Source organism: Astyanax mexicanus, chromosome 4 (assembly GCF_023375975.1).
Source record: "Astyanax mexicanus isolate ESR-SI-001 chromosome 4, AstMex3_surface, whole genome shotgun sequence".
NCBI classification, from domain to species: Eukaryota; Metazoa; Chordata; class Actinopteri; order Characiformes; family Acestrorhamphidae; genus Astyanax; species Astyanax mexicanus.
Window position 1 is genome coordinate 18907869 of NC_064411.1, and position 21277 is coordinate 18929145.

At 37.5% G+C, this 21277-nt stretch overlaps 4 protein-coding genes across 12 annotated transcripts in view; 2 read left to right on the forward strand and 2 right to left on the reverse strand.

Annotated features, from left to right (window-relative positions):
- LOC111197331 (NACHT, LRR and PYD domains-containing protein 12-like) overlaps positions 1 to 21277 on the forward strand; it is a 686367-nt gene that overhangs the window by 411189 nt on the left and 253901 nt on the right. The gene's annotated exons all lie outside the window — the stretch shown is intronic.
- Positions 1 to 21277, forward strand: part of LOC125801186 (zinc finger protein 665-like) — a 316241-nt gene that overhangs the window by 277097 nt on the left and 17867 nt on the right. The gene's annotated exons all lie outside the window — the stretch shown is intronic.
- Positions 1 to 21277, reverse strand: part of LOC125801441 (zinc finger protein 239-like) — a 308090-nt gene that overhangs the window by 235665 nt on the left and 51148 nt on the right. The gene's annotated exons all lie outside the window — the stretch shown is intronic.
- LOC111189991 (zinc finger protein 239-like) overlaps positions 1 to 21277 on the reverse strand; it is a 269338-nt gene that overhangs the window by 92485 nt on the left and 155576 nt on the right. The window lies entirely within an intron of this gene.

Sequence of the window (21277 nt, forward strand, 5' to 3'; positions counted from 1 at the left end):
AAGAGAAAGAGATTTGCATGCAGAGAAAAGTAGGTTGGTTTGCTCACAGAATTTAGTTTAGAATCTAAACAGTTGCAGATTTCATAAATAAAATTACACTTATGTAAAATGTAAAATACAATACAAGTTAAAGATAAAATGTTCTTTATCTAAACTATGCCCAGATGTTTTAAAGTTCAGTCTTACGCAATGGATATGTTAGATATATCCATGTTTTCCGTCCTCACTGGATTGAGGGAATTTTCAGCCTTCTTGTAGAAAGGGTTTTGACGACGTCCAGGTAAATCTTCTGGGAATGATTCGTCCTTCTGGCTTTGGTTCCAGGAAATTTGTACACAGTTAAGAGAAGGATCCGGTCGCTTTTCTTTTCTTTTCCGAGCTATGTATCTCGTGCAAGCTTGTCTTGAAGAAATAGCCGTGTGGAAACGTTGATCAGACGTTTGGCTAAAGTTGTAATCTTGAAGATGTAGGCCTAAAGATGTTCTCTTTGTTCTTTTGGTAGAACAAAGGAGAGGCCTTGGTCTTGATGTTCTGGTCTCTTTGTTCAGATGTTTACCTGTCTGTGGGCAAACTCAAAGAGGCTTTGTTCCTGCCTCAGGGGAGCTTTTGTTACATGTGAAGCCACACCCTTATTTCTTCTTCTGGTGTTTTCTTGCATTGGGCATTACTGGTGGTGCTGCCACCTACAGGCTGGCTAGGGTACCTACAATGATTACAGGACAAAGAGTCAGGCAAAATATTAAACATAGAATATACATAATACAGAACCCCCAGTGAGCGCGGAGGCAAGGAAAAACTCCCTCAGAGCTGCAGGAGGAGGAAGAAACCTTGGGAGGACCAAGACTCACATTAAAGGGGGGACCATCCTACCACTGGTCAAATGGCTTTTAAATTAATTTTAAAAAGTCTTTCATACATCCACATAGGTTTTATATATTCAGGTGTATAGCAGCTCCACTAATGGCTTATACAGTAAGATGGATGATGAGCAGCTGATCTGTGGTGGTGGATGGAGAAGAGCTGACTTCAGAAACTTCCAGTCTGGCCAGACAGAGGACATGAGAGCCTGAGGGTCCAACATCCCTCGGTATCGGGTCAGACAGGTGGGCAGTCAGTAACTCGGAGGAAGGCAGAGAGATGGAATTAGTTTTGACTGGATTTATGTAAAACAGAGAATATAAAACATTATCAGAGTGTGGCTAATGACTCCGGCAGATCTAAATAAAACAGCCTAACTAAAGGCAGAGAGCCAGAAGGTAACATAGACATGGAGGCTCCCTGAAACACTGGCATCCACCCACTCCACCGTCCACAAACCTGAGTGACCGTGTGCAGTGGGAGAACAACAGCACCAGCATCTCAGTTTACCACAATTTCCTCTGTCCATGAACCCCTGAATCTGCAGCCTTATCTAAAGGGAAAAACATTAATTACCAAAAGCTAAACTAAACAAGTAAGTTTTCAGTCTAGACTTAAAGATTGAGACTGTGTCTGAGTCCCGAACATATTCGGGGAGATTATTCCAGAGTTGAAGCGCTTTATAAGAGAAAGCTCTTCCTCCTGCAGAGCTCCTCTGAATTTTAGGAACTACTAATAAACCAGCACCCTGAGATCTAAGTAATCGCGGTGGTTCATAACAGGAGATGAGGTCTTGTAAATACTCAGGAGCGAGCCCGTGTAGGGCTTTATACGTTAACAGGAGAATTTTATAGTCTATGCGGAATTTGACTGGAAGCCAGTGCAGTGCTGATAGTACTAAACGGGTCGATACCCATTGCCGATACCAATACTATGTGTACGTGCCGGATACGTTATCGGTGCAACCCTAACTATAAGCATATGAATACAAGTTAAACACATGCTACTATACCAGTGGAAGTAAATGTATCCCTTTTAAGACTTAAAAAAAAAATTCTTTCTTAATTTCATTCTGAAATTGACTATTATATTTCACTTCAACCCAAATCCATTTCACACTGTTTTTTACCCTTTGGGCGACTTTGTGTATTTAACAAATAATAACATAAGATAATCTCAGGCCTATAGGTTTCATGTCGCACATATATTGAGAAAACACAATGAGATTGCAGATCTGCAATATAAAAGCCTTTTATTAAAACACACAGAAGAGTAAATATAGAGGTGAAGCAATACAAAGATAGTTGTTGTTGGTACTGGATAAAAACTATTAAGATACTAAATAATTTAGATGTTCTTAGTAAATTTGAAGAATAAAAAACCTTCAGCAACATATAATACTCAATAAGGGAATGATGAGAGTATAAAACTTGACTAATACAATGCAACCAAATAATCCCCTATATCCCTCTATAGTAACACATTTTTAATCAGAGAGACTGAATCATAGACAAATGAGAACACCAGCAGAGGGAGTGAATGAGCCTGCAACCTTACTCTCTCTGTGGCTCTGGTGGTGTTTTCCCCTTCTCCTTTCATATGGATGGACCTTAGGTTATAGGTTTGGTCCTAAACATTTAGTTGCAAGCTAAGAATCCTACTTTACTCCTTAAAACTACGACATCTACATTTTAAAGGCTAAGTTATGCTAATCTAACATCTGGTGCGAGCACTGAATGTAAGATGCAAGATGGCGACGCACAGTAGTGCAGCGGCTTCTCACGCTCCTAGCTAACACCCTATTTTGAGCTGTTTTTACGTCAGTTCGGACCCAACTTCCGCTCTTTGGATAACAAGCTTGATCTGCTGCGGCTGAGGATGAGTGTTTCTGATTCACATGTGATGCGAATGACAATAAAATCTCCTTGAATCCTTGACAGTGCCCTCATTCGAATGACCTTCCCTTCTCCAGAACTGAACTCTTACCGTAACTACCCTAAAAACTGAGCTCTGTCTCACAAAGAATGTCCTGAAATATCAAACATACGAGAAAACACAACTTGGAATTCAATAAACATGATTGCTGGATAAGATTCATTTTGCTGAACCTGTAAAATCCATTATTAAATTCAGTTCATGTTTGTTTCTGGTGGAACATGTAGGATTAAGGTGTTCTGTCCAAAAGATTTTAATTGCCGTGAGACAAATTTGGGATAGTTTTCTCTCCTGTGTGAATGCGCTGGTGTTTATTGAGATGACTCTGCTGAGTAAAACTGTTCCCACATTCTGAGCAGTAATATGGTCTCAATCCTGTGTGAATGCGCTGGTGATTTTTGAGAGTACCCTTTTTAGTAAAACTCTTCCCACAGTCTGAGCAGTGATACGGTTTCTCTCCTGTGTGAATGCGCTGGTGTATTTTGAAATGACTCTGTTGATTAAAACTCTTCCCACAGTATAAACAGTGATACGGTTTCTCTCCTGTGTGAATGCGCTGGTGTTTTATGAGAGTACTCTGTTGAGTAAAACACTTCCCACAGTCTGAGCAGTAATACGGTTTCTCTCCTGTGTGAATGCGCTGATGCAGTTTGAGAGTCCCCAGTTGATTAAAACTTGTGCCACAGTCTGAGCAGTGATACGGTTTCTCTCCTGAGTGAATGCGCTGGTGTATTTTGAGATCACTCTGTTGAGTAAATCTCTTCCCACAGTCTGAGCAGTGATACGGTTTCTCTCCTGTGTGAATACGCTGGTGGTGTATTTTGAGATGACTCTTTGTAGTAAATCTCCTCCCACAGTCTGAGCAGTGATACGGTTTCTCTCCTGTGTGAATGCGCTGGTGTTTTTTGAGAGTACTCTGTTCAGTAAAACTCTTCCCACAGTCTGAGCATTGATACGGTTTCTCTCCTGTGTGAATGCGCTGGTGTTTTTTGAGATCACTCTGTTTAGTAAAACTCTTCCCACAGTCTGAGCAGTGATGTGGTTTCTCTCCTGTGTGAATGCGCTGGTGTTTTTTGAGATGACTCTGTTTAGTAAAACTCTTGACAGAGTGCTGATGTTTCTCCATGTCAGGACTTGGCTTCATTTGTCTGTTAAATGCAACAATTTCTGTGTGTTCTGGAGATTCTTCAGGACGGCTTCTGCTTCACCTCTTTCAGCAGTTTAACACTGCTCTTAGTTAAATATCCTGGTTGTTGGTGATGAATTTCAGGGGAATATTTTCATTTCTGAAAAAAAAAAAAAAACAAAGAAAAATGCCATTGAATATTAATATAAAAACAGGTCAATTAACTGAAGAGAACTGTCTAAATCAATCAGTTACACTACACTGACAAAACTACTGGGACATCTTCATATTACCATAAAAGCTTCTGTACTGTACCTGGTGGTCCTCCAGCCACTAGAGGGAGGCCACATTTTGCCATTTGCAATAATCAGGCAGACACCTGCTTAGTGTCTTTATAAGGACTGCCCACAGACAGTCTTGATTCTGTTCCAGTCTCACTAGAAGCTGAGAACTTTCTTAGTTTGAAAGAAAGAAAGACAAATTTCCTTAGGTTTTATTTTAAAGCCTCCTTGGGTGTTCTCCTGGGGCTGCTTTTTGTTTCCCTTCTTCTGGAGTATTCTTGTGCTTTCTACCTTTTGTTAGTTCTGGATAAAAGACTCAAAGTTGATCTTGAGAAGATACTCGTATTCCCATTTCCCTGAGTATCTTTATTTAAAGGCACACTAGGAAGGATTTCCTTGACTGTTGAAGTTTTTAAAGAAGTAAAATTACAGCTTCAGACTCACTGCAGCGCTGCACTGACGTGTAATAGGAGGAATAGCGGTCCTCTCGTGTCTGTGCCGGAGCTCCTCTGAGCTCAAACCAAGCTCTGTAAGTTTGCCTCTTTCGAAAACTGCGACCTGCTTTCCACCCTGCAGTTCTAACCAGGGGCGTCCCTGGCCTGGGCTTCAGGGGCTTTATCCCAGAATCATTTTGCTCAGCTCAGCTATATTATTAATGATGAGACAGGCCACTGGCCGTGTGTAAATGGAAAATCTCTTAACACTAATCACGGAGCCAGTTCAAGGATGAAGTTCCGCCTTTCAGGAGAAACAGCCAATCAGCCTTCTGGTTTTGCGGAGCGCAGGTAGAGAAGCCCCACCCCGCTCTGTCTCGCTGGGGAGGATTTTTAAGTTCCTGCAGTGGGTTGCAGCTCTGATATTAAAACATATCTGGATATACTGCGATTTTTCTAAGAAAAAGGTAACAGAGCTAACCATGTAAACTGTGATGAGATTGTTTCTGATGGTTAAAAAGACTCGTCTCTGAATCAAAACACACAGATCAAACCTACTGTGTTAAGTAACCCACTTAATGAAATACAGCCTGTGACAGTCAGTTAGACTAGAAGCTGGAAAGAGACGGAAGATGTCTGTGAAAGCCAGAAAGTGAGAAAGAGAGACTAATCGGCCTAGAGAACGGACAAGAATAAATATAGGAATCTCTTTCACTCGTTGGTGTGAGCTAAGAGACGCAAACCAGCTGAAAACAGACGCCGAGCTGTCCGGCTTCTTTTTGGACAAGTAAGTCTTATTTTGTTGCTCTGGTGTTTCGCCAAGATATTCTAGCTAGCTTCATATTCATAACGTTACTTCATAGAGTCGTAGTCCGGGTTTTGTTGTTTGTGGATATATATGATGGTTATAGTGAGGTAGAATTTACATGAACAGTGGTGTGAAAAAACATCAAACTAATTTAAATATTAGTCAAAGACAAATAATACAGGTAAACACAAAATGCTATTTTTAATGAACGTTTTTATTATTAAGGGAGGAAAGAAAAATCCAAACCTACATGGCCCTGTGTGAAAAAGTGATTACCCCCTAAACCGAATAGCTGGTCGGGCCACCCTTAGCAGCAACAACTGCAACCAAGCATTCGCGATAACTTGAAGTGAGTCTTTTACAGCGTTGTGGAGGAATTTTGGTCCACTCATCTTTGCAGAATTTTTGTAATTCAGCCACATTGGAGAGTTTTCGATGCCACAGCATCTCAACTGGATTCAGGTCAGGACTTTGACTAGGCCACTCCAAAGTCTTCATTTTGTTTTTATACTGCCATTCAGAGGTGGACTTGCTGGTGTGTTCTGGATCATTGTCCTGCTGTAGAACCCAAGTTCGTTTCAGCTTGAGGTAGTGCTGGACGATATGGCCAAAATTTATATCACGATATATTCCTTAAATTTCAGTTGATACGATATAATTTCGATATTGATATAAATACTTAAATAGGCCTCAGAAAACTGCTAAGAAGCCCTGCAATCCCTGCAGCACTATGAATTTAAATTATTATGTAACTGTGTATTTGCACTTTTTGTATGGCTGGCATCAGATACCCTCATTATATGCACATCTATCTATCTATCTATCTATCTATCTATCTATCTATCTATCTATCGGAAATCTGTACCTACTACTGTCTGAAAATTTAATTTAAGCCTTTGAAACCTCCTTTCACAAAAACTTTAATACTTTAGAAATAAAAGTAGTCAAAATAAATCAATGCTCAATATTATTTGCATATAGCAAAATAATAACATGACGTCCCTGTCAAACATAAGCCTATATAACTATTACCAATAAAAATAACTTTAAATTACAACAGAGGCCGAGCTTCTTATTCTTTGTGAACAAATTTAACAGATTAAAACAAAAGTGTTTCAACTAGGATATAGAATACAATAAGCCTTTATAAATAAAGCGACAAGATTTTCCCGTCAAATAAACAAACCTACAGGCTTTATCAACTATGAATAACTTAGTTACAACATAAGCTATAAAAGTGCTTCAGTCAGTATAAGAAAAATATTGTATGTAGTGGAGTTGCTTGAAGTGGTGGAACAGATTAGATGTATTAAAGCTCACCTTCCGCGAAAATCCGATTTTTCTTGTTTTTTGTGGAATACAGTAGGTCTCTCCGAGTTGAATGTGTACACCTGCACATTAAACTGTTTTGCAGCCCCCATTGTCTGCAGGAGCTAAGCAAAGAAATCCCCCCTCCCCCCCTCCCCCCCTCCAAAAAACTGGTGAATTTTGAATTATCTTTCTGCCTACGTAGGCAGAAACTCACAGACCAGCCCACCTTGGCTCGAGAAACTCCCAGAGGCGGAGCTGAAGCGACGCAACATCACCGCTCATCAGTTAGGAGGTGGGAGGCAATGAGCGGCAGAGCGGTGGAGGGGCGTCGCAGTGCTCCTAGCCAATCAGAGGAGAGATATTTGCATGCTGTTTGCATGTATGAATATTCATGAGCAAAGCTGGAATCCGGTCATTTTGGACACACTCCTAAAACAGTCCATTAAAAAACAGCTATACAGAGACACCCGAGCACTTTTTTTTTACAAAAACGGCTCACATGTCATTCATTCTTACTAGAGACCACAACTAGACATTTTAAAATGAAAGAAAAAACGACGGAAGGTGAGCTTTAACATTACCGCTGCTGGTCGGCTGCACTCTCCGGCACAATTTGCAGCAAAGCGGCAAGGCCTAGCGAGAGGACTCGCGGCCGAGCGAGCTGACTCGCGGCCGGCCTCGAGGACCCGCGGCCGGCCGAACCGAGTCTACCTTAGCCTTGGATCCACTCGTCCCAGCTCCGTTTGGCTCCAGCGCGAGACATTTTTGCTGCGTAGCGAAGCGGACCCGAGCCTAGCCATTTTAACCTAGCCTAGCCTAGCCTATTTGGCTACGTGCCTGTGTGGTTACGTCATCACGCACTGACAAAGCCCAGCTACTGGGGCTGAATGTGTTGAGCTTTGGGGCGAGCTGACGCCAGTAAAAAAACGCCTGTCCGTGATTCTAATACATATCGATATACCACAAAACTGATATCACCGTTATTGAAACATTTCTTATCGCGATAAATACCGATATCGAATTATTGTCCAGGCCTAGCTTGAGGTCACGAACAGATGGTCGGACATTCGCTTTCAGGATCTTTTGGTAGACAGCAGAATTCATAGTTCCATTTGCATCACAGCCGGTCTTCCAGACCCTGACGCAGCAAAACAGCCCCAGACCATCACACTACCACCACCATGTTTTACTGTTGGTATAATGATCTTTTTCTGGAATGCAGCGTTACTTTTATGCTAGATGCACGGGGACACACACCTTCCAAAGGTTCACAGAATGTTTTCCCAAGTCTTGGGGATCATCAAGATGTGTTCTGGAAAAATTGAGACGAGCTTTAATGTTCTTTTTGCTCAGCAGAGGTTTTCATCTAGGAACTCTGCCATGTCGGCCATTTTTGCCCAGTTCTTTGGATGTTGTTGTGGGGTCTTTTGTGACCTCTTAAATGAATCGTTGCTGCGCTCTTGCGCTAATTTTGGGCGGCCGGCCACTCCTGGAAAGGTTCACCACTGTTCCGTGTCTTTTGCCATTTGTGAACAATGGCTCTCACTGTGGTTCGCTGGATTCCCAAAGCTTTGGAAATGGCTTTATAACCCTTTCCAGACTTATAGATCTCAGTTAACTTCTTTCTCAATTTTTCCTGAATTTCTTTGGATCTTGTCATGATGTGTATCTTTTAAGGATATTTTGGTGGACTTCACTTTGTCAGGCAGGTTCTATTTAAGTGATGTCTTCATTGAGAACAGGTGTGGCAATAATCAGGCCTGGGTGTGGCTAGAGACAGTGTACTCAGGTTTCAGAAACCACAGTGACGGTATGTTTTAACAAGGAGGCAATCACTTTTTCACACAGGGCCATGTAGGTTTGGATTTTTTTCTCCCTTAATAATAAACACCTTTATTTAAAAATAGCATTTTGTGTTTAACTGTGTTGGGTTTGACTAACATTTAAATTGGTTTGATGTTTTAAAACATGTGCGACAAACATGCAAAAAATCAGGAAAACAGGAAGGAGGCAAACACTTTTTCACACCACTGTGTGTGTATATATATATATATACACATATATACATATAAGCCATTTTAAATGCATATGGCCTAGAGGGGTGCACTAACGTATGCACTAATATCGGCAGCATTTTGAAATATTGTGAACAATATTATACAATAAAATATCACCCACCCCTAATTATCATGTCAGGGTACTATATATATATATATATATATATATATATATATATATATATATATATATATATATATATATATATATTTTTTTTTTTTTTTTACTGTTTTTAGCAAAAGAAACATTCACACTGTGCTCATTTCCCCATTACATATCTACTAGAGACAGATTGTATCTGTCCAGTATCATTTATTTTACTTTAATCCTGGATATATGGAGATATTCAGAGTGCATTATTAATATCCTGACATTCTGGATCATTGACTTCTGTTACAAATCTGATAAAATTCTTGTATTATTTAATATCTCAGTTATGGGTGTGCCACATATCATATTGTATAAAATAATAAATTAATTTTTTTTTTTTTTTTTTGCAGTAGTGTGTTCAAGAAATATATTTTTTTATTTCAGTAATGTTAGCTACAGATTATAAAATGCTTGCAACTTTAGCTAGCTAGCTAACAGCTACCAATAAAAAAACTGCTGCTACCTTTAGCTAGCAAGCAAACTTTAGCTACTGATTATAAAAAGCTTGCAACTAGCAAACATTAACTATTGGTAATAAAATGCTTGCAGCTAGCGGACATTAGCTACCGGTTATGAAGCGATTGCAATTTTAACTAGCTAGCTAACATTAGCTACCAATTTAAAAAATGCTGGTACCTTTAGCTAGTCAGCTAGCATTAGCTACCTGTTATAAAACGCTTGCAACTTTAGCAACATTAGATACTGATTAAAAAAACATTGGTACCTTTAACACGAGCTACTACTTTATTAGCTACTTGCAACTTTAGCTAACATTAGCTACCCGGATAGACAAATCGCTGAGGACATTAGCTTGTTAGCTAAATAACTGGTTTTGAATGAAACATTTTACATCATTTTATTCTAGGATATTTTGGTAGCATCACAAAGCTGAAATCAGGTTTGAATTGTTTGTAATGTCTGTATTATGTGAGTTTTGTTGAAAAAAACAATTTAGCACCGTACTTTATGATAATATTCTGACTCAGAACACATGATTCTTTAATACAACTGAAATAGAGTGTGGTACTCAGGGGGTGCTGGCTTGGTAGTTCTTAGAAGCAGGAGGCTCCGGTAAGAGAGCAGGGCTCAGAGAGATGTTCATTCAACAGATCTTTAATAGCCAATTTAGTGTTGAGTACACAGCACTGGGACATCAGCTCGGTACAAGATAGTTTTGTGATCAGAGGTGTGTGTCTTTGGAGCGTGAGTGTATGGTATATGTGTGGCTGTGAACAGAGAAGAGAAAATAAATTACAATGTGTATAATGTGTCTGCCTAACACATAAACAGCAGCTGAGACTCACATCTCTCATACTGATTAAATTTAGTGCAAACTAATCACACAAAGCAGTTACTCTACCAATAAACACACATTAAAAGCTTAACTAAGTGCTTAAGTATTTAAACAGCACAAATATCGACATAGAATTAACATACACACAATATCACTGAATTCAGCTCCTACAGTTCACTCAGCTAATTACTCGTGTTCACTACTGGCATTTAGCATATAGAGAAATGGATAAAATATAGCGTAAATATATGAACTAATTACCAAATATGACTCATTAGAGAGATATTTACCAAGAAACTTACTTTGGTCAAATTGACGCACACAAATGGTGAATTTAAAGAGTATTTGCCACCAAACACACAGTGCAGCTGCTTCCAGCTCGGTAGACTGCACGAGGGAACTACAGGAGCTTGCAAGGGACAAAACACAAACTAACACTTAGAAAATAACAATTACTGTGGGGCTTTGGCGCCATCTAGTGGGCGTCTATGAACTACACCTCACTAAATTAACTGAAATATAATCAATAAGACTTTCCTACAACAACAGAATTATAAAGACAAATATATTTATTTTAGCCATTGACAGCATGATTTATACTAGAAGAATAAATAAAATCAGTGGATTTTAGAGGTTTGACTGTAATATCTGTAATAAAACTAGAGTTGCTGGGTAATACAGTTTTGCGGTTTATCAATATATTCTGTCTATTCGCCTAATATAAAAGATGCTGCCAGTAAATTAAATAATGAATTTTTCATTATGCTTATTTTATTAAACATTGCTTAATATTGCTTGCCACATCTATATATGTTTACCAAAATATTTAAAATACAGATAACACTTGCAATAAGTGTACATCAATTAACTGTGCATTCTTCATTATATGTGATAACGGAAAAACAATATGTACTTTTCTTATTTTCTTTTTACTGGAGTGGCATCTGCAGTTAAGACCGAGCTGAATAAATAAATAAAAATATTTCTCATTAAATAAACATAATAATAATAGCATTAGCTGATATACTGCTGAGTAAATAAATAAAAAACTCTCAACAAATAACAATAAAAGGATTAGCTGATATACTGCTGCAACAGCTACTGTAGAGGGAGCTCCACAGTCTCACTTAACTTCAAACAGAAGAGAGAAATAAGCTCATAAACTCTTAACTATTACCTAAATCAGTGAATTCTCTACAAAAACACTTTTTAATCTGTCTTATACTCGAATTAATAGCAGCATTTTTAACTTTAAACATGTTTTTAACCACTATTTATTAATAAAACACGGAGCTCAGCACCTACCCGCAGCACAGAAACACACAGACCGCTGCTGAGGTACGGTGGCTCAGAAAGACCAAACGTAGCGTAACTGCAGTTCACCACTAAACAGCAGGGGCCGCCAAAACTTCATTTAACAGCATTAAAGTGCCTTATTTTATAAAGTTCATCTAAAACAAAGGTATTTTATTACTCTGTTACACTTACAACAGTAATAAACGCTGTAAAATCGGTCCTGGTTCTGATCCGCTATCAGTCTGAACGCAGAAGCAGATCCATGCCACTGGACCACTGTGTGTTTGGAGACCCTGATTTTATGACGGATCCAGATCAGATTTAACCCACATTTATCTCAGATTTATCCCCTCCTGAGTCTGTGGGTCAGAGTCAGACTGCTGAGCAGAGCTAGGAGAAGATCCAGTGCTGGTGGAGTAAATGCTGCACATGCTGAAGGTGGTGTAGGAGCGAATGTAGAACAGCGTGTTGGAGAGAGAGAGAGAGAGAGAGAGAGAGAGAGAGAGAGAGAGAGAGAGAGAGAGAGAGAGAGAGAGAGAGAGAGAGAGAGAGAGAGAGAGAGAGAGAGAGAGAGAGAGAGAGAGAGAGAGAGAGAGAGAGAGAGAGAGAGAGAGAGAGAGACTTCTCCATACCTTATGTAGTTCAGCTGATCCTGCTCTTCCTCCGGTGCTGCGAGAGAACTGCAGACCCCGGAAGCTCAGCCTCATCCGGGTTATGTAGAGCCCCGCCCCCTCCCCAGCTATATCACATTATACCCCATCACCGCTAGAGGGAGCCCGCGAGGGAGTCCTCAATGCATGGAGCTGAATGGAGCTAAACAGCTAAAAATCTCATTTAAAACACTGTATAACTACTTCTCTGGAGTTTTCCTTTAATTTTACAAAGTAGAACGAAGTATTTCACTAAAATAGGAAAGAAAACGTACCTCTATATTTCCATTTTCTAAAACTAATGTTTTTTATTCAGTAGATTTACTAGCATTACTGCTACTGATGCTGGAGTTACACACAGAACATGTTTAATATGCAGTTCATAGGCTTTAATAATCTCTGCAATTATGTGGTTTTGAGGAAATGAGTAAAAGTTTTATTATATAAAGCATCAAACTTTCTTAAATTATTATTTTGTTAAAAACAATATTTTTTAAATGTTTCATACATTTTAGAATAAAAATGTATACAGTTTTATACATTTCAGACTCTGTCAAGTGACTAAGATTCAGAGCAGATTCTGAAGTGGGCTTTGTCCTCTATATAGATTCTCTGATTGCTCCTGTACAACTCCAACAAACAGCACTTACTAATTCTATTCTACTACAAAATTCTCATTCTACTACAAAATATTAGCCATTTTAGACAGAACTTTTTGTACACATTAAAGGAAGAAGTTACTGATGTTGAGACTATTTGGGCCAGATTATCAAACAGATTAACACCATTTTATGTTTGGGGTCAATTTGACCCATTCAATGTTAAAGCATTTATGTAAGTAGTTAATCTCATTTTATTTACCTCATATTTGGTGTCTTTTCCTCAATTAATAGAGAAAACTGGCTAACCATATAATTCATGCTATGTTTTTCTTGTGTCTTGTACACATTTTGTATACATCGGTGTTGCTTGCTTGCAATTTGACCCCAGGTTATTTTAGCTTTATAAAACATAAAAATATCAGAATTTTACACACACATGTGTTTAATGATGTGAAGGTTAATATGACATGCAATTTTATAATCTTCAAAAACAATTCAGATTCCTAAAATAACATTGTTATAACTGTATTAGTGCAAGAACCACTAACAATTCACGCAATGGGGGCGGGGAAAACATCATTCTCATGAGAACTTGATATTTCTCATTCTGTGGAGGAATATATTGTTCCTACAAACATATTAATAGTTCACACAACATAGTGGTTATGCAGAGATATAAAAGGTTTCACAGCAGCTTCTAAACCAGTTCTCTGTGTGTTCTGTCTCTCTCTCTCTCTCTCTCTCTCTCTCTCTCTCTACTGAAAATGACGTCTAAGAAAAGGTTTTCTCTCAGTGAGGATTTCTCACATCTCTTTCACCATGACAGAGACATAGAGGAGAATGTGTCTGAGAAAAAGGAGGACTTTAGAGAGGATCCTGATTATAATGAATCCTCCACAATCTATAGAGGCATAGTTAGAAAGACTTGGATTTAATCCCACATGTAAGTCTACATTGTGTTGCTCAGTGAAAAGGTGAAGAAAGAACAGGTGTTTGGGCTGCAGACAGATCCAGCACGTCTCTAAACACAGTCCATGTCTCCTCCGTGTCCTACGCTTCAATAGCACAGAAACAAGGCAGGACTGATGAGAGCTTAATAAACTCAGCAATATGGGATGAATGGAACAAGTAGGATCTTCTTCTTTACAGTCCAGACTCCCATGTGACTAAGCATTCTGCTTGTTTGTTTTTTTCCTGTGGTCAAATTGGCCCCAAACATAATACTTGTTACTATTCAAGAGAACATTAAATCTTTTTCATTACAAATGTTTTTTTTTTTTTATGACTATTCAAGTAGTCAACAAACAAATATAGCATGTGACATAAACTTGGGTACAACTTTTCTTAATATATAATAATTTTTTGTAGTTTGAAAATGCCTGTTGTGAAATTGACCCCAAACATAAAAGGTGTTAGTAAATTTGAAGATAACAGGAGGATTAAAACTACCCCAACAAACAGCACTAACCAATTTTACTCAAAGGTCAGAACTATTGTTCAAGTAGAAATTGTAACATTTCTTTTCAACACTTTCTTCAATACAGAGATCTATTAGAACTATAAAATCTTTACGATTCTTTCAATAAGTAAGAGTGTTTTACACCAAGAACCCATATGTTAACAAATGATTCTTAATGTGCTTGACTTGGTCCTCACTGTTGATGGTTTACAAGTGTGAAGTACCCTTCTATACAGAAATCAGGATGGTCCATTGTGATGTCAGAGAGTGATTTTACAGGGAGGAGCTGTGAATGATCTCAATTTATGGAAAGCTTTCAGAATAAATAAATAGTAGGACTTTAGACAAGGTGAGCAACAAACAAGATCTGCTGCAGTACGATCTCCTTTTCAAGAACCTGCAGGACATCAAGAAGGTAAATGCAAAGAAAATGTAACCATTATATTTTAAATGAATTTTAGATAAAATGTTTTTGTACTGGATTTGTATTTTTATAAATGTTTGATACTTTATAGAATAAAAATTGTACAACTATATAGAAAAAAACAGAACAACTATAACTGTTTCATCACCACAGAGATATTGTTAAAGCTTTTAAGCTGCAGTTTTAATCCTTTTAAATGAGCTCTGTGTGTAACTCCAGCATCAGTAGCAGTAATGCTAGTAAATCTACTGAATAAAAAGATTAGCTGTAGAAAATGGAAATATAGGGGTACGTTTTTATTTCTATTTTAGTTATACTTTGTAAAATTATAGGAAAACCCCAGAGAAGTAGTTATACAGTGTTTTAAATGAGAGTTTTAGGAGTGGGCGGGGCTCTCCATAACCCGGATGAGGCTGAGCTTCATGGAGAGGACCTTTGTGATTCTAGCAACACTTGGCCAGAATCCAAAAAGATTTTCTGTCAAAATAAACGCCCTATTAAAATTTTATAAAAATCAGTTTTGAGTCTGTAAATAAAATACTATAAACTAGTTTGAGAAAATAAAGAGTATAAAACTAATTAATAGCTATTTGAAACTGAAACACATTAAATAATATAGATAAACGAAAAGGTAAGAAATTGTACTAAAACTAGTGTTGGTGGAAAAGACAGTTTTGCGCCGACACTTTATCAATATATTCTGAATCAGGACACAACTCTTTAATAAAAGTAGCATTATAAAGAAATTTCTTTGAGCTACTGACAGCATGTTTTATTCTAGGCGAACAGTAAAGATCTGTGGCTTTTAGCTATATTATTTAATGTAACATATGATGCTGGTTGTTAAATTGTGTATTTTTTAACAATGTAAAGTTGATCAAAGAGTGATGTCATAATGTTCCTTTTCTTCTTCTTCTTCTTCTTCTTCTTCTTCTTCTTCTTATTATTATTATTATTATTATTATTATTATTATTATTATTATTATTATTATTATTAGTGAAATTCCACCTCGTACCTGACCTTCTCCTCCTTTTAAATTTTATATTTTTACGAGCAGACTTTTATTTTGACGGGAAAGTCACGGATCTGTTCCTCCCGCAGCACCGAAGGAAGAGCAGGATCAGCTGAACTACAGAAGGTATGGAGAAGTTCCTCTCTCTCTCTCTCTCTCTCTCTCTCTCTCTAGTGTTTTTATAAAAATTATTAGCTGAATGATTTAACCGAAAACTCAGTATTTTACTGTAATAATAAACATAATTGAAAAATCATTTTTCATCTTTAGCTACACTGTTTTATTAAACAGCCCCTTAACTAAAACATGTAATAATAATAATAATAATAATAATAATAATAATAATAATAATAATAATGCATGGCGCTTTGAGAAACTGGACATTGTAATGATACATCAAAATCATATATTTTATCAGAATGCAAAAAACTGAGAATAATTAGAATATAATAATCTGTTATTTGGCTATAATATTTACTACTGAAGCAAGTGTAGCACAGTAATAAAGTTCTACTGTAACTATATTAATATAATCCAATTAGCCATTTGTTTAATGCATTTTAATGGTTAATAATGTCTAAACTTGTCTTCTAAGAATGAACTGAAGCATAACTTAATCATTTTACAGCGTTTATTACTGTTGTAAGTGTAACAGAGTAAGAAAATACCTTTGTTTTAGATGAACTTTATAAAATGAGGCACTTTAATGCTGTTAAATGAAGTTTTGGCGGCCCCTGCTGTTTAGTGGTGAACTGCAGTTACGCTACGTTTGGTCTTTCTGAGCCACCGTACCTCAGCAGCGGTCTGTGTGTTTCTGTGCTGCGGGTAGGTGCTGAGCTCCGTGTTTTATGAATAAATAGTGGTTAAAAACATGTTTTAAGTTAAAAATACTGCTATTAATTCGAGTATAAGAAAGATTAAAAAGTGTTTTTGTAGAGAATTCACTGATTTAGGTAATAGTTAAGAGTTTATGAGCTTATTTCTCTCTTCTCTGATTTTTTTTTTTTACACAGCAGTATATCAAATTATCCTTCTTCTTCTTATTATTATTATTATTATTGGAGATATTTTTACTTATTTACTCAGCAGTGTATCAGCTAATCCTTTTATTATTATTATTATTATTATTATTATTATTATTGTTTGGATTTTTTTATTTATTAATGAGATATATTTGTCTATATTAACTCAACAGTATATCAGCTAATCCTATTATTGTTGTTATAATTATTTTTTATTAATAATATTTATTTTAATTTTTTTATTCAGTTCAGTCTTAACTGCAGTAGCCACTCCAGTAAAAAGAAAATAAGAAAAGTACATTGTTTTCCAGTAATCACATATATTGAAGGATGCACAGTTAATTGATGTACACTTATTAAAAGTGGTATCTGTATTTTACATATTTTGGTAAACCTATCTAGATATGTCAAACAATATTGAGCAATGTTTAATAAGTAAGCATAATAAAGAAAGTCATAATTTAATTTATTGGTGGAATTTGTTTTTACTAATCGGTACCTAATGTTAGGTAGCTAGCTAAAGTTGCAAGCGCTTTATAACAGATAGCTAATGTTTGGTAGGTAGCTAAAGTTACCAGTGTTTTTTAATCAGTAGCTAATGTTAGCTAGTTGCAAGCTTTTATTTTTTTTTACCAATAATTAATGTTTGCTAGTTGCAAGCGTTTTATAATCAGTAGCTAATGTTTGCTTGCTAGCTAAAGGTACCAGCCATTTTTTAATTGGTAGCTGTTAGCTAGCTAGCTACAGTTGCAAGCATTTTGTAACTGGTAGCTAACGTTACTGAATTAAATAAATATAATTTTAAAATACACTACTGCAACAAAATGAATATATGAGATATTAAATAATACAAGAATTTGATCAGATTTGTAAGAGTAGTCAATGATCCAGAATGTCATGATTCTAATAATGCACTCTGAATATCTACATAGATATATGGATAAATATATCCAGGATTAAAGTAAAATAAATGATACTGGACAGATATAATCTGTCTCTAGTAGATATAAAATGATGAAATGAGAAACAGTGTGAATTTTTCTTTTGCTAAAAACAGTAAAAAAAAAAAAAAAGTAGTACCCTGATGTGATAATTAGGGGTGGGTGATATGGCACAATATTTCAAAATGCTGGCGATATTAGTGCGTATGACACGATATGGCACACCCCTAGGCCATATGCATTTAAATTTAAATATATTGCAAACACATCTTTTATGATTAAACAAATTCAAATGTGTCATATATACACACACAGTGGTATGAAAAGTGTGTTTTTTTTTTTGCATGTTTGTCACACAAATGTTTTGAAACATCAAACCAATTTAAATATTAGTTAAAAACAACACAGGTAAACACAAAAAGCTATTTTTAAATGAAGTTGTTTATTATTAAGGGAGAAAAAAATCCAAACCTACATGGCCCTGTGTGAAAAAAAATGATTGCCCCCTTGTTAAAACATACCGTCACTGTGGTTTCTGACACCTGAGTACACTGTCTCTAGACACACCCAGGCCTGATTATTGCCACACCTGTTCTCAATTAAGACATCATTAAATAGGACCTGCCTGACGAAGTGAAGTCCACCAAAAGATCCTTAAAATCTTCACATCATGCCGAGATCCAAAGAAATTCAGGAACAATTGAGAAAGAAGGTAATTGAGATCGGTCAGTCTGGAAAGGGTTATAAAGCCATTTCCAAAGCTTTAAGAATCCAGCGAACCACAGTGAGAGCCATTGTCCTCAAATGGTAAAGACATGGAACAGTGGTGAACCTTTCCAGGAGTGACTGTCCGCCCAAAATTACCACAAGAGTGCAGCGACGACTCATCCAAGAGGTCACAAAAGACCCCACAACAACATCCAAAGAACTGCAGGCCTCACTGTCCTCAGTTAAGGTCAGTGTTCATGCCTCCACCATCAGAAAGAGACTGGGTAAAAATGGCCGACATGGCAGAGTTCCTAGACGAAAACCACTGCTGAGCAAAAAGAACATTAAAGCTGGTCTCAATTTTTCCAAAACACATCTTGATGATCCCCAAGACTTTTGGGAAAACATTCTGTGAACCGATGAGACAAAAGTTGAACTCTTTGGAAGGTGTGTGTCCCTCAGTACATCTGGTGTAAAAGAAACACCGCATTTCAGAAAAAGAAAATTATACCAACAGTAAAACATGGTGGTGGTAGTGTGATGGTCTGGGGCTGTTTTGCTGCGTCAGGGTCTGGAAGACTTGCTGTGATAATTGGAACTATGAATTCTGCTGTCTACCAAAAGATCCTGAAGGAGAATGTCTGACCATCTATTCGTGACCTCAAGCTGAAACGATATTGGGTTCTGCAGCAGGACAATGATCCAGAACACACCAGCAAGTCCACCTCTGAATGGCTGTAGAAAAACAAAATGAAGACTTTGGAGTGGGCTAGTCAAAGTCCTGACCTGAATCCGATTGAGATGCTGGGGGGGGGGTGGGGTCAGAAGCTGTAATTTTACTTCTTTAAAAAGTTCAATCAAGGAAATTCTTCCTAGTGTGCCTTTAAATAAAGATACTCAGGGAAGTGGAAAACGAGTAAAAAAGTCTTTTACCCAGAACTAACAAAAGGGAGAAAACATTAGAATACCCAAAAGAAGGGAAAACAGAAAGCAGCCAACGAAGAACACCCAAGGAGGCTTTAAAATATGGATACCTAAGGATATTTTTTTTATTTTGTTTTCTTTCTGTCTTTCAAACTAAAAGTTCTCAGCTTCTAGAGAGACCTGAACAGAATTAAGACTGTCTGAACAGTGGGCAGTCCTTATAAAAGGTACTAAGCAGGTGTCTGCCTATTGCGAGTGGCAAAAGGTGGCCTCCCTCTAGTGGCTGGAGGACCACCAGGTACAGTACAGAAGCTTTTATGGTAATATGAAGGTGTTCCAGTAGTTTTGTCAATATAGTGTAACTGATTAATTTAGACAGTTCTCTTCAATTAATTGACCTGCTTTTATTTTATTATTCAACTGCATTTTTCTTTGTTTTTTTTTTTTCAGAAATGAAAATATTCTCCTGAAATTCATCACCAACAACCAGGTATTTAACTAAGAGCAATGTTAAACTGCTGAAAGAGGTGAAACAGAAGCCGCCCTGAAGAATCTCCAGAACACGCAGAAATTGTTTGATACATTTAACAGACAATTGAAGCCAAGTCCCGACATGGAGAAACATCAGAACTCTGTCAAGAGTTTTACTAAACAGAGTGATCTCAAAAAACACCAGCGCATTCACACAGGAGAGAAACCTTATTATTGCTCAGACTGTGGAAAGAGTTTTAATCATCAGAGTCATCTCAAAATACACCAGCGCATTCACACAGGAGAGAAACCGTATTGCTGCTCAGACTGTGGGAAGAGGTTTACTCTACAGAGTACTCTCAAAAAACACCAGCGCATTCACACAGGAGAGAAACCGTATTACTGCTCAGACTGTGGAAAGAGTTTTACTCAACAGAGTCATTTCAAAAAACACCAGCGCATTCACACAGGAGAGAAACCGTACTCCTGCTCAGACTGTGGCACAAGTTTTAATCAACAGAATCATCTCACACTGCATCAGCGCATTCACACAGGAGAGAAACCATATTACTGCTCAGACTGTGGGAAGAGTTTTAATCGACAGGGTACTCTTCAAAGTCACCAGCGCATTCACACAGGAGAGAAACCATATTACTGCTCAGACTGTGGGAGGAGTTTTACTCAACAGAGTAACCTCAAAAAACACCAGCGCATTCACACAGGAGAGAAACCGTATTACTGCTCAGAGTGTGGGAGGAGTTTTACTAAACAGAGTAACCTCAAAATTCACCAGCGCATTCACACAGGAGAGAAAATTATCCCAAATTTGTCCCACGGCAAGTCAAAGTGCAAATCGTAAATCTTTCGGACAGAACACCTTATCCTACACAAATGTTTCACTTTGTCGCTTGGAAGGATTTCACAGATTCAGTAAAATTATTCTTATCCAGCGATTATGTTTATTGAATTTAATATTATGTTTTCTTGTATGTTTGATATTCCCGGACATTGTTTGTGAGACAGAGCTCAGTTTTTAGGGTAGTTACGGTAGGAGTTCAGTTTTGAAGAAGGGAAGGTCGTTCGAGTTCGAGTGAGGGCACTGCCAGTGCTTGCACCAGATGTTAGATTAGCATAATTAGTCTTTAAATGTAAATCAAATTTAAATGTCGTAGTTGTTAGGAGTAAAGTAGGATTCTTAGCCTGCAACTAAGCGTTTGGGATCAAACCTTCAGCGCTTATGATTAGAAGGTTTTGAATGCATTTAATCCCTTTTCTAGTTCATGCAGATTTAATTATTTCCATTAATTTCTAGTATCTCTGTTTTTACTCTGTGGAAGCCGTCCTCAGTTTCCCAAGCTTAGCATAGCTTAGCGCTATTGACCGCCAGGCAGCCCATATGAAAGGAGAAGGGGAAAACACCACCTGAGCCACTCCAGAGTGAGTGTGCTCCCAGAAGTGAGACTCAGAGCCATAGAGAGTACTGCCGTGTGGACCGGAGGAGCATCCAGACCC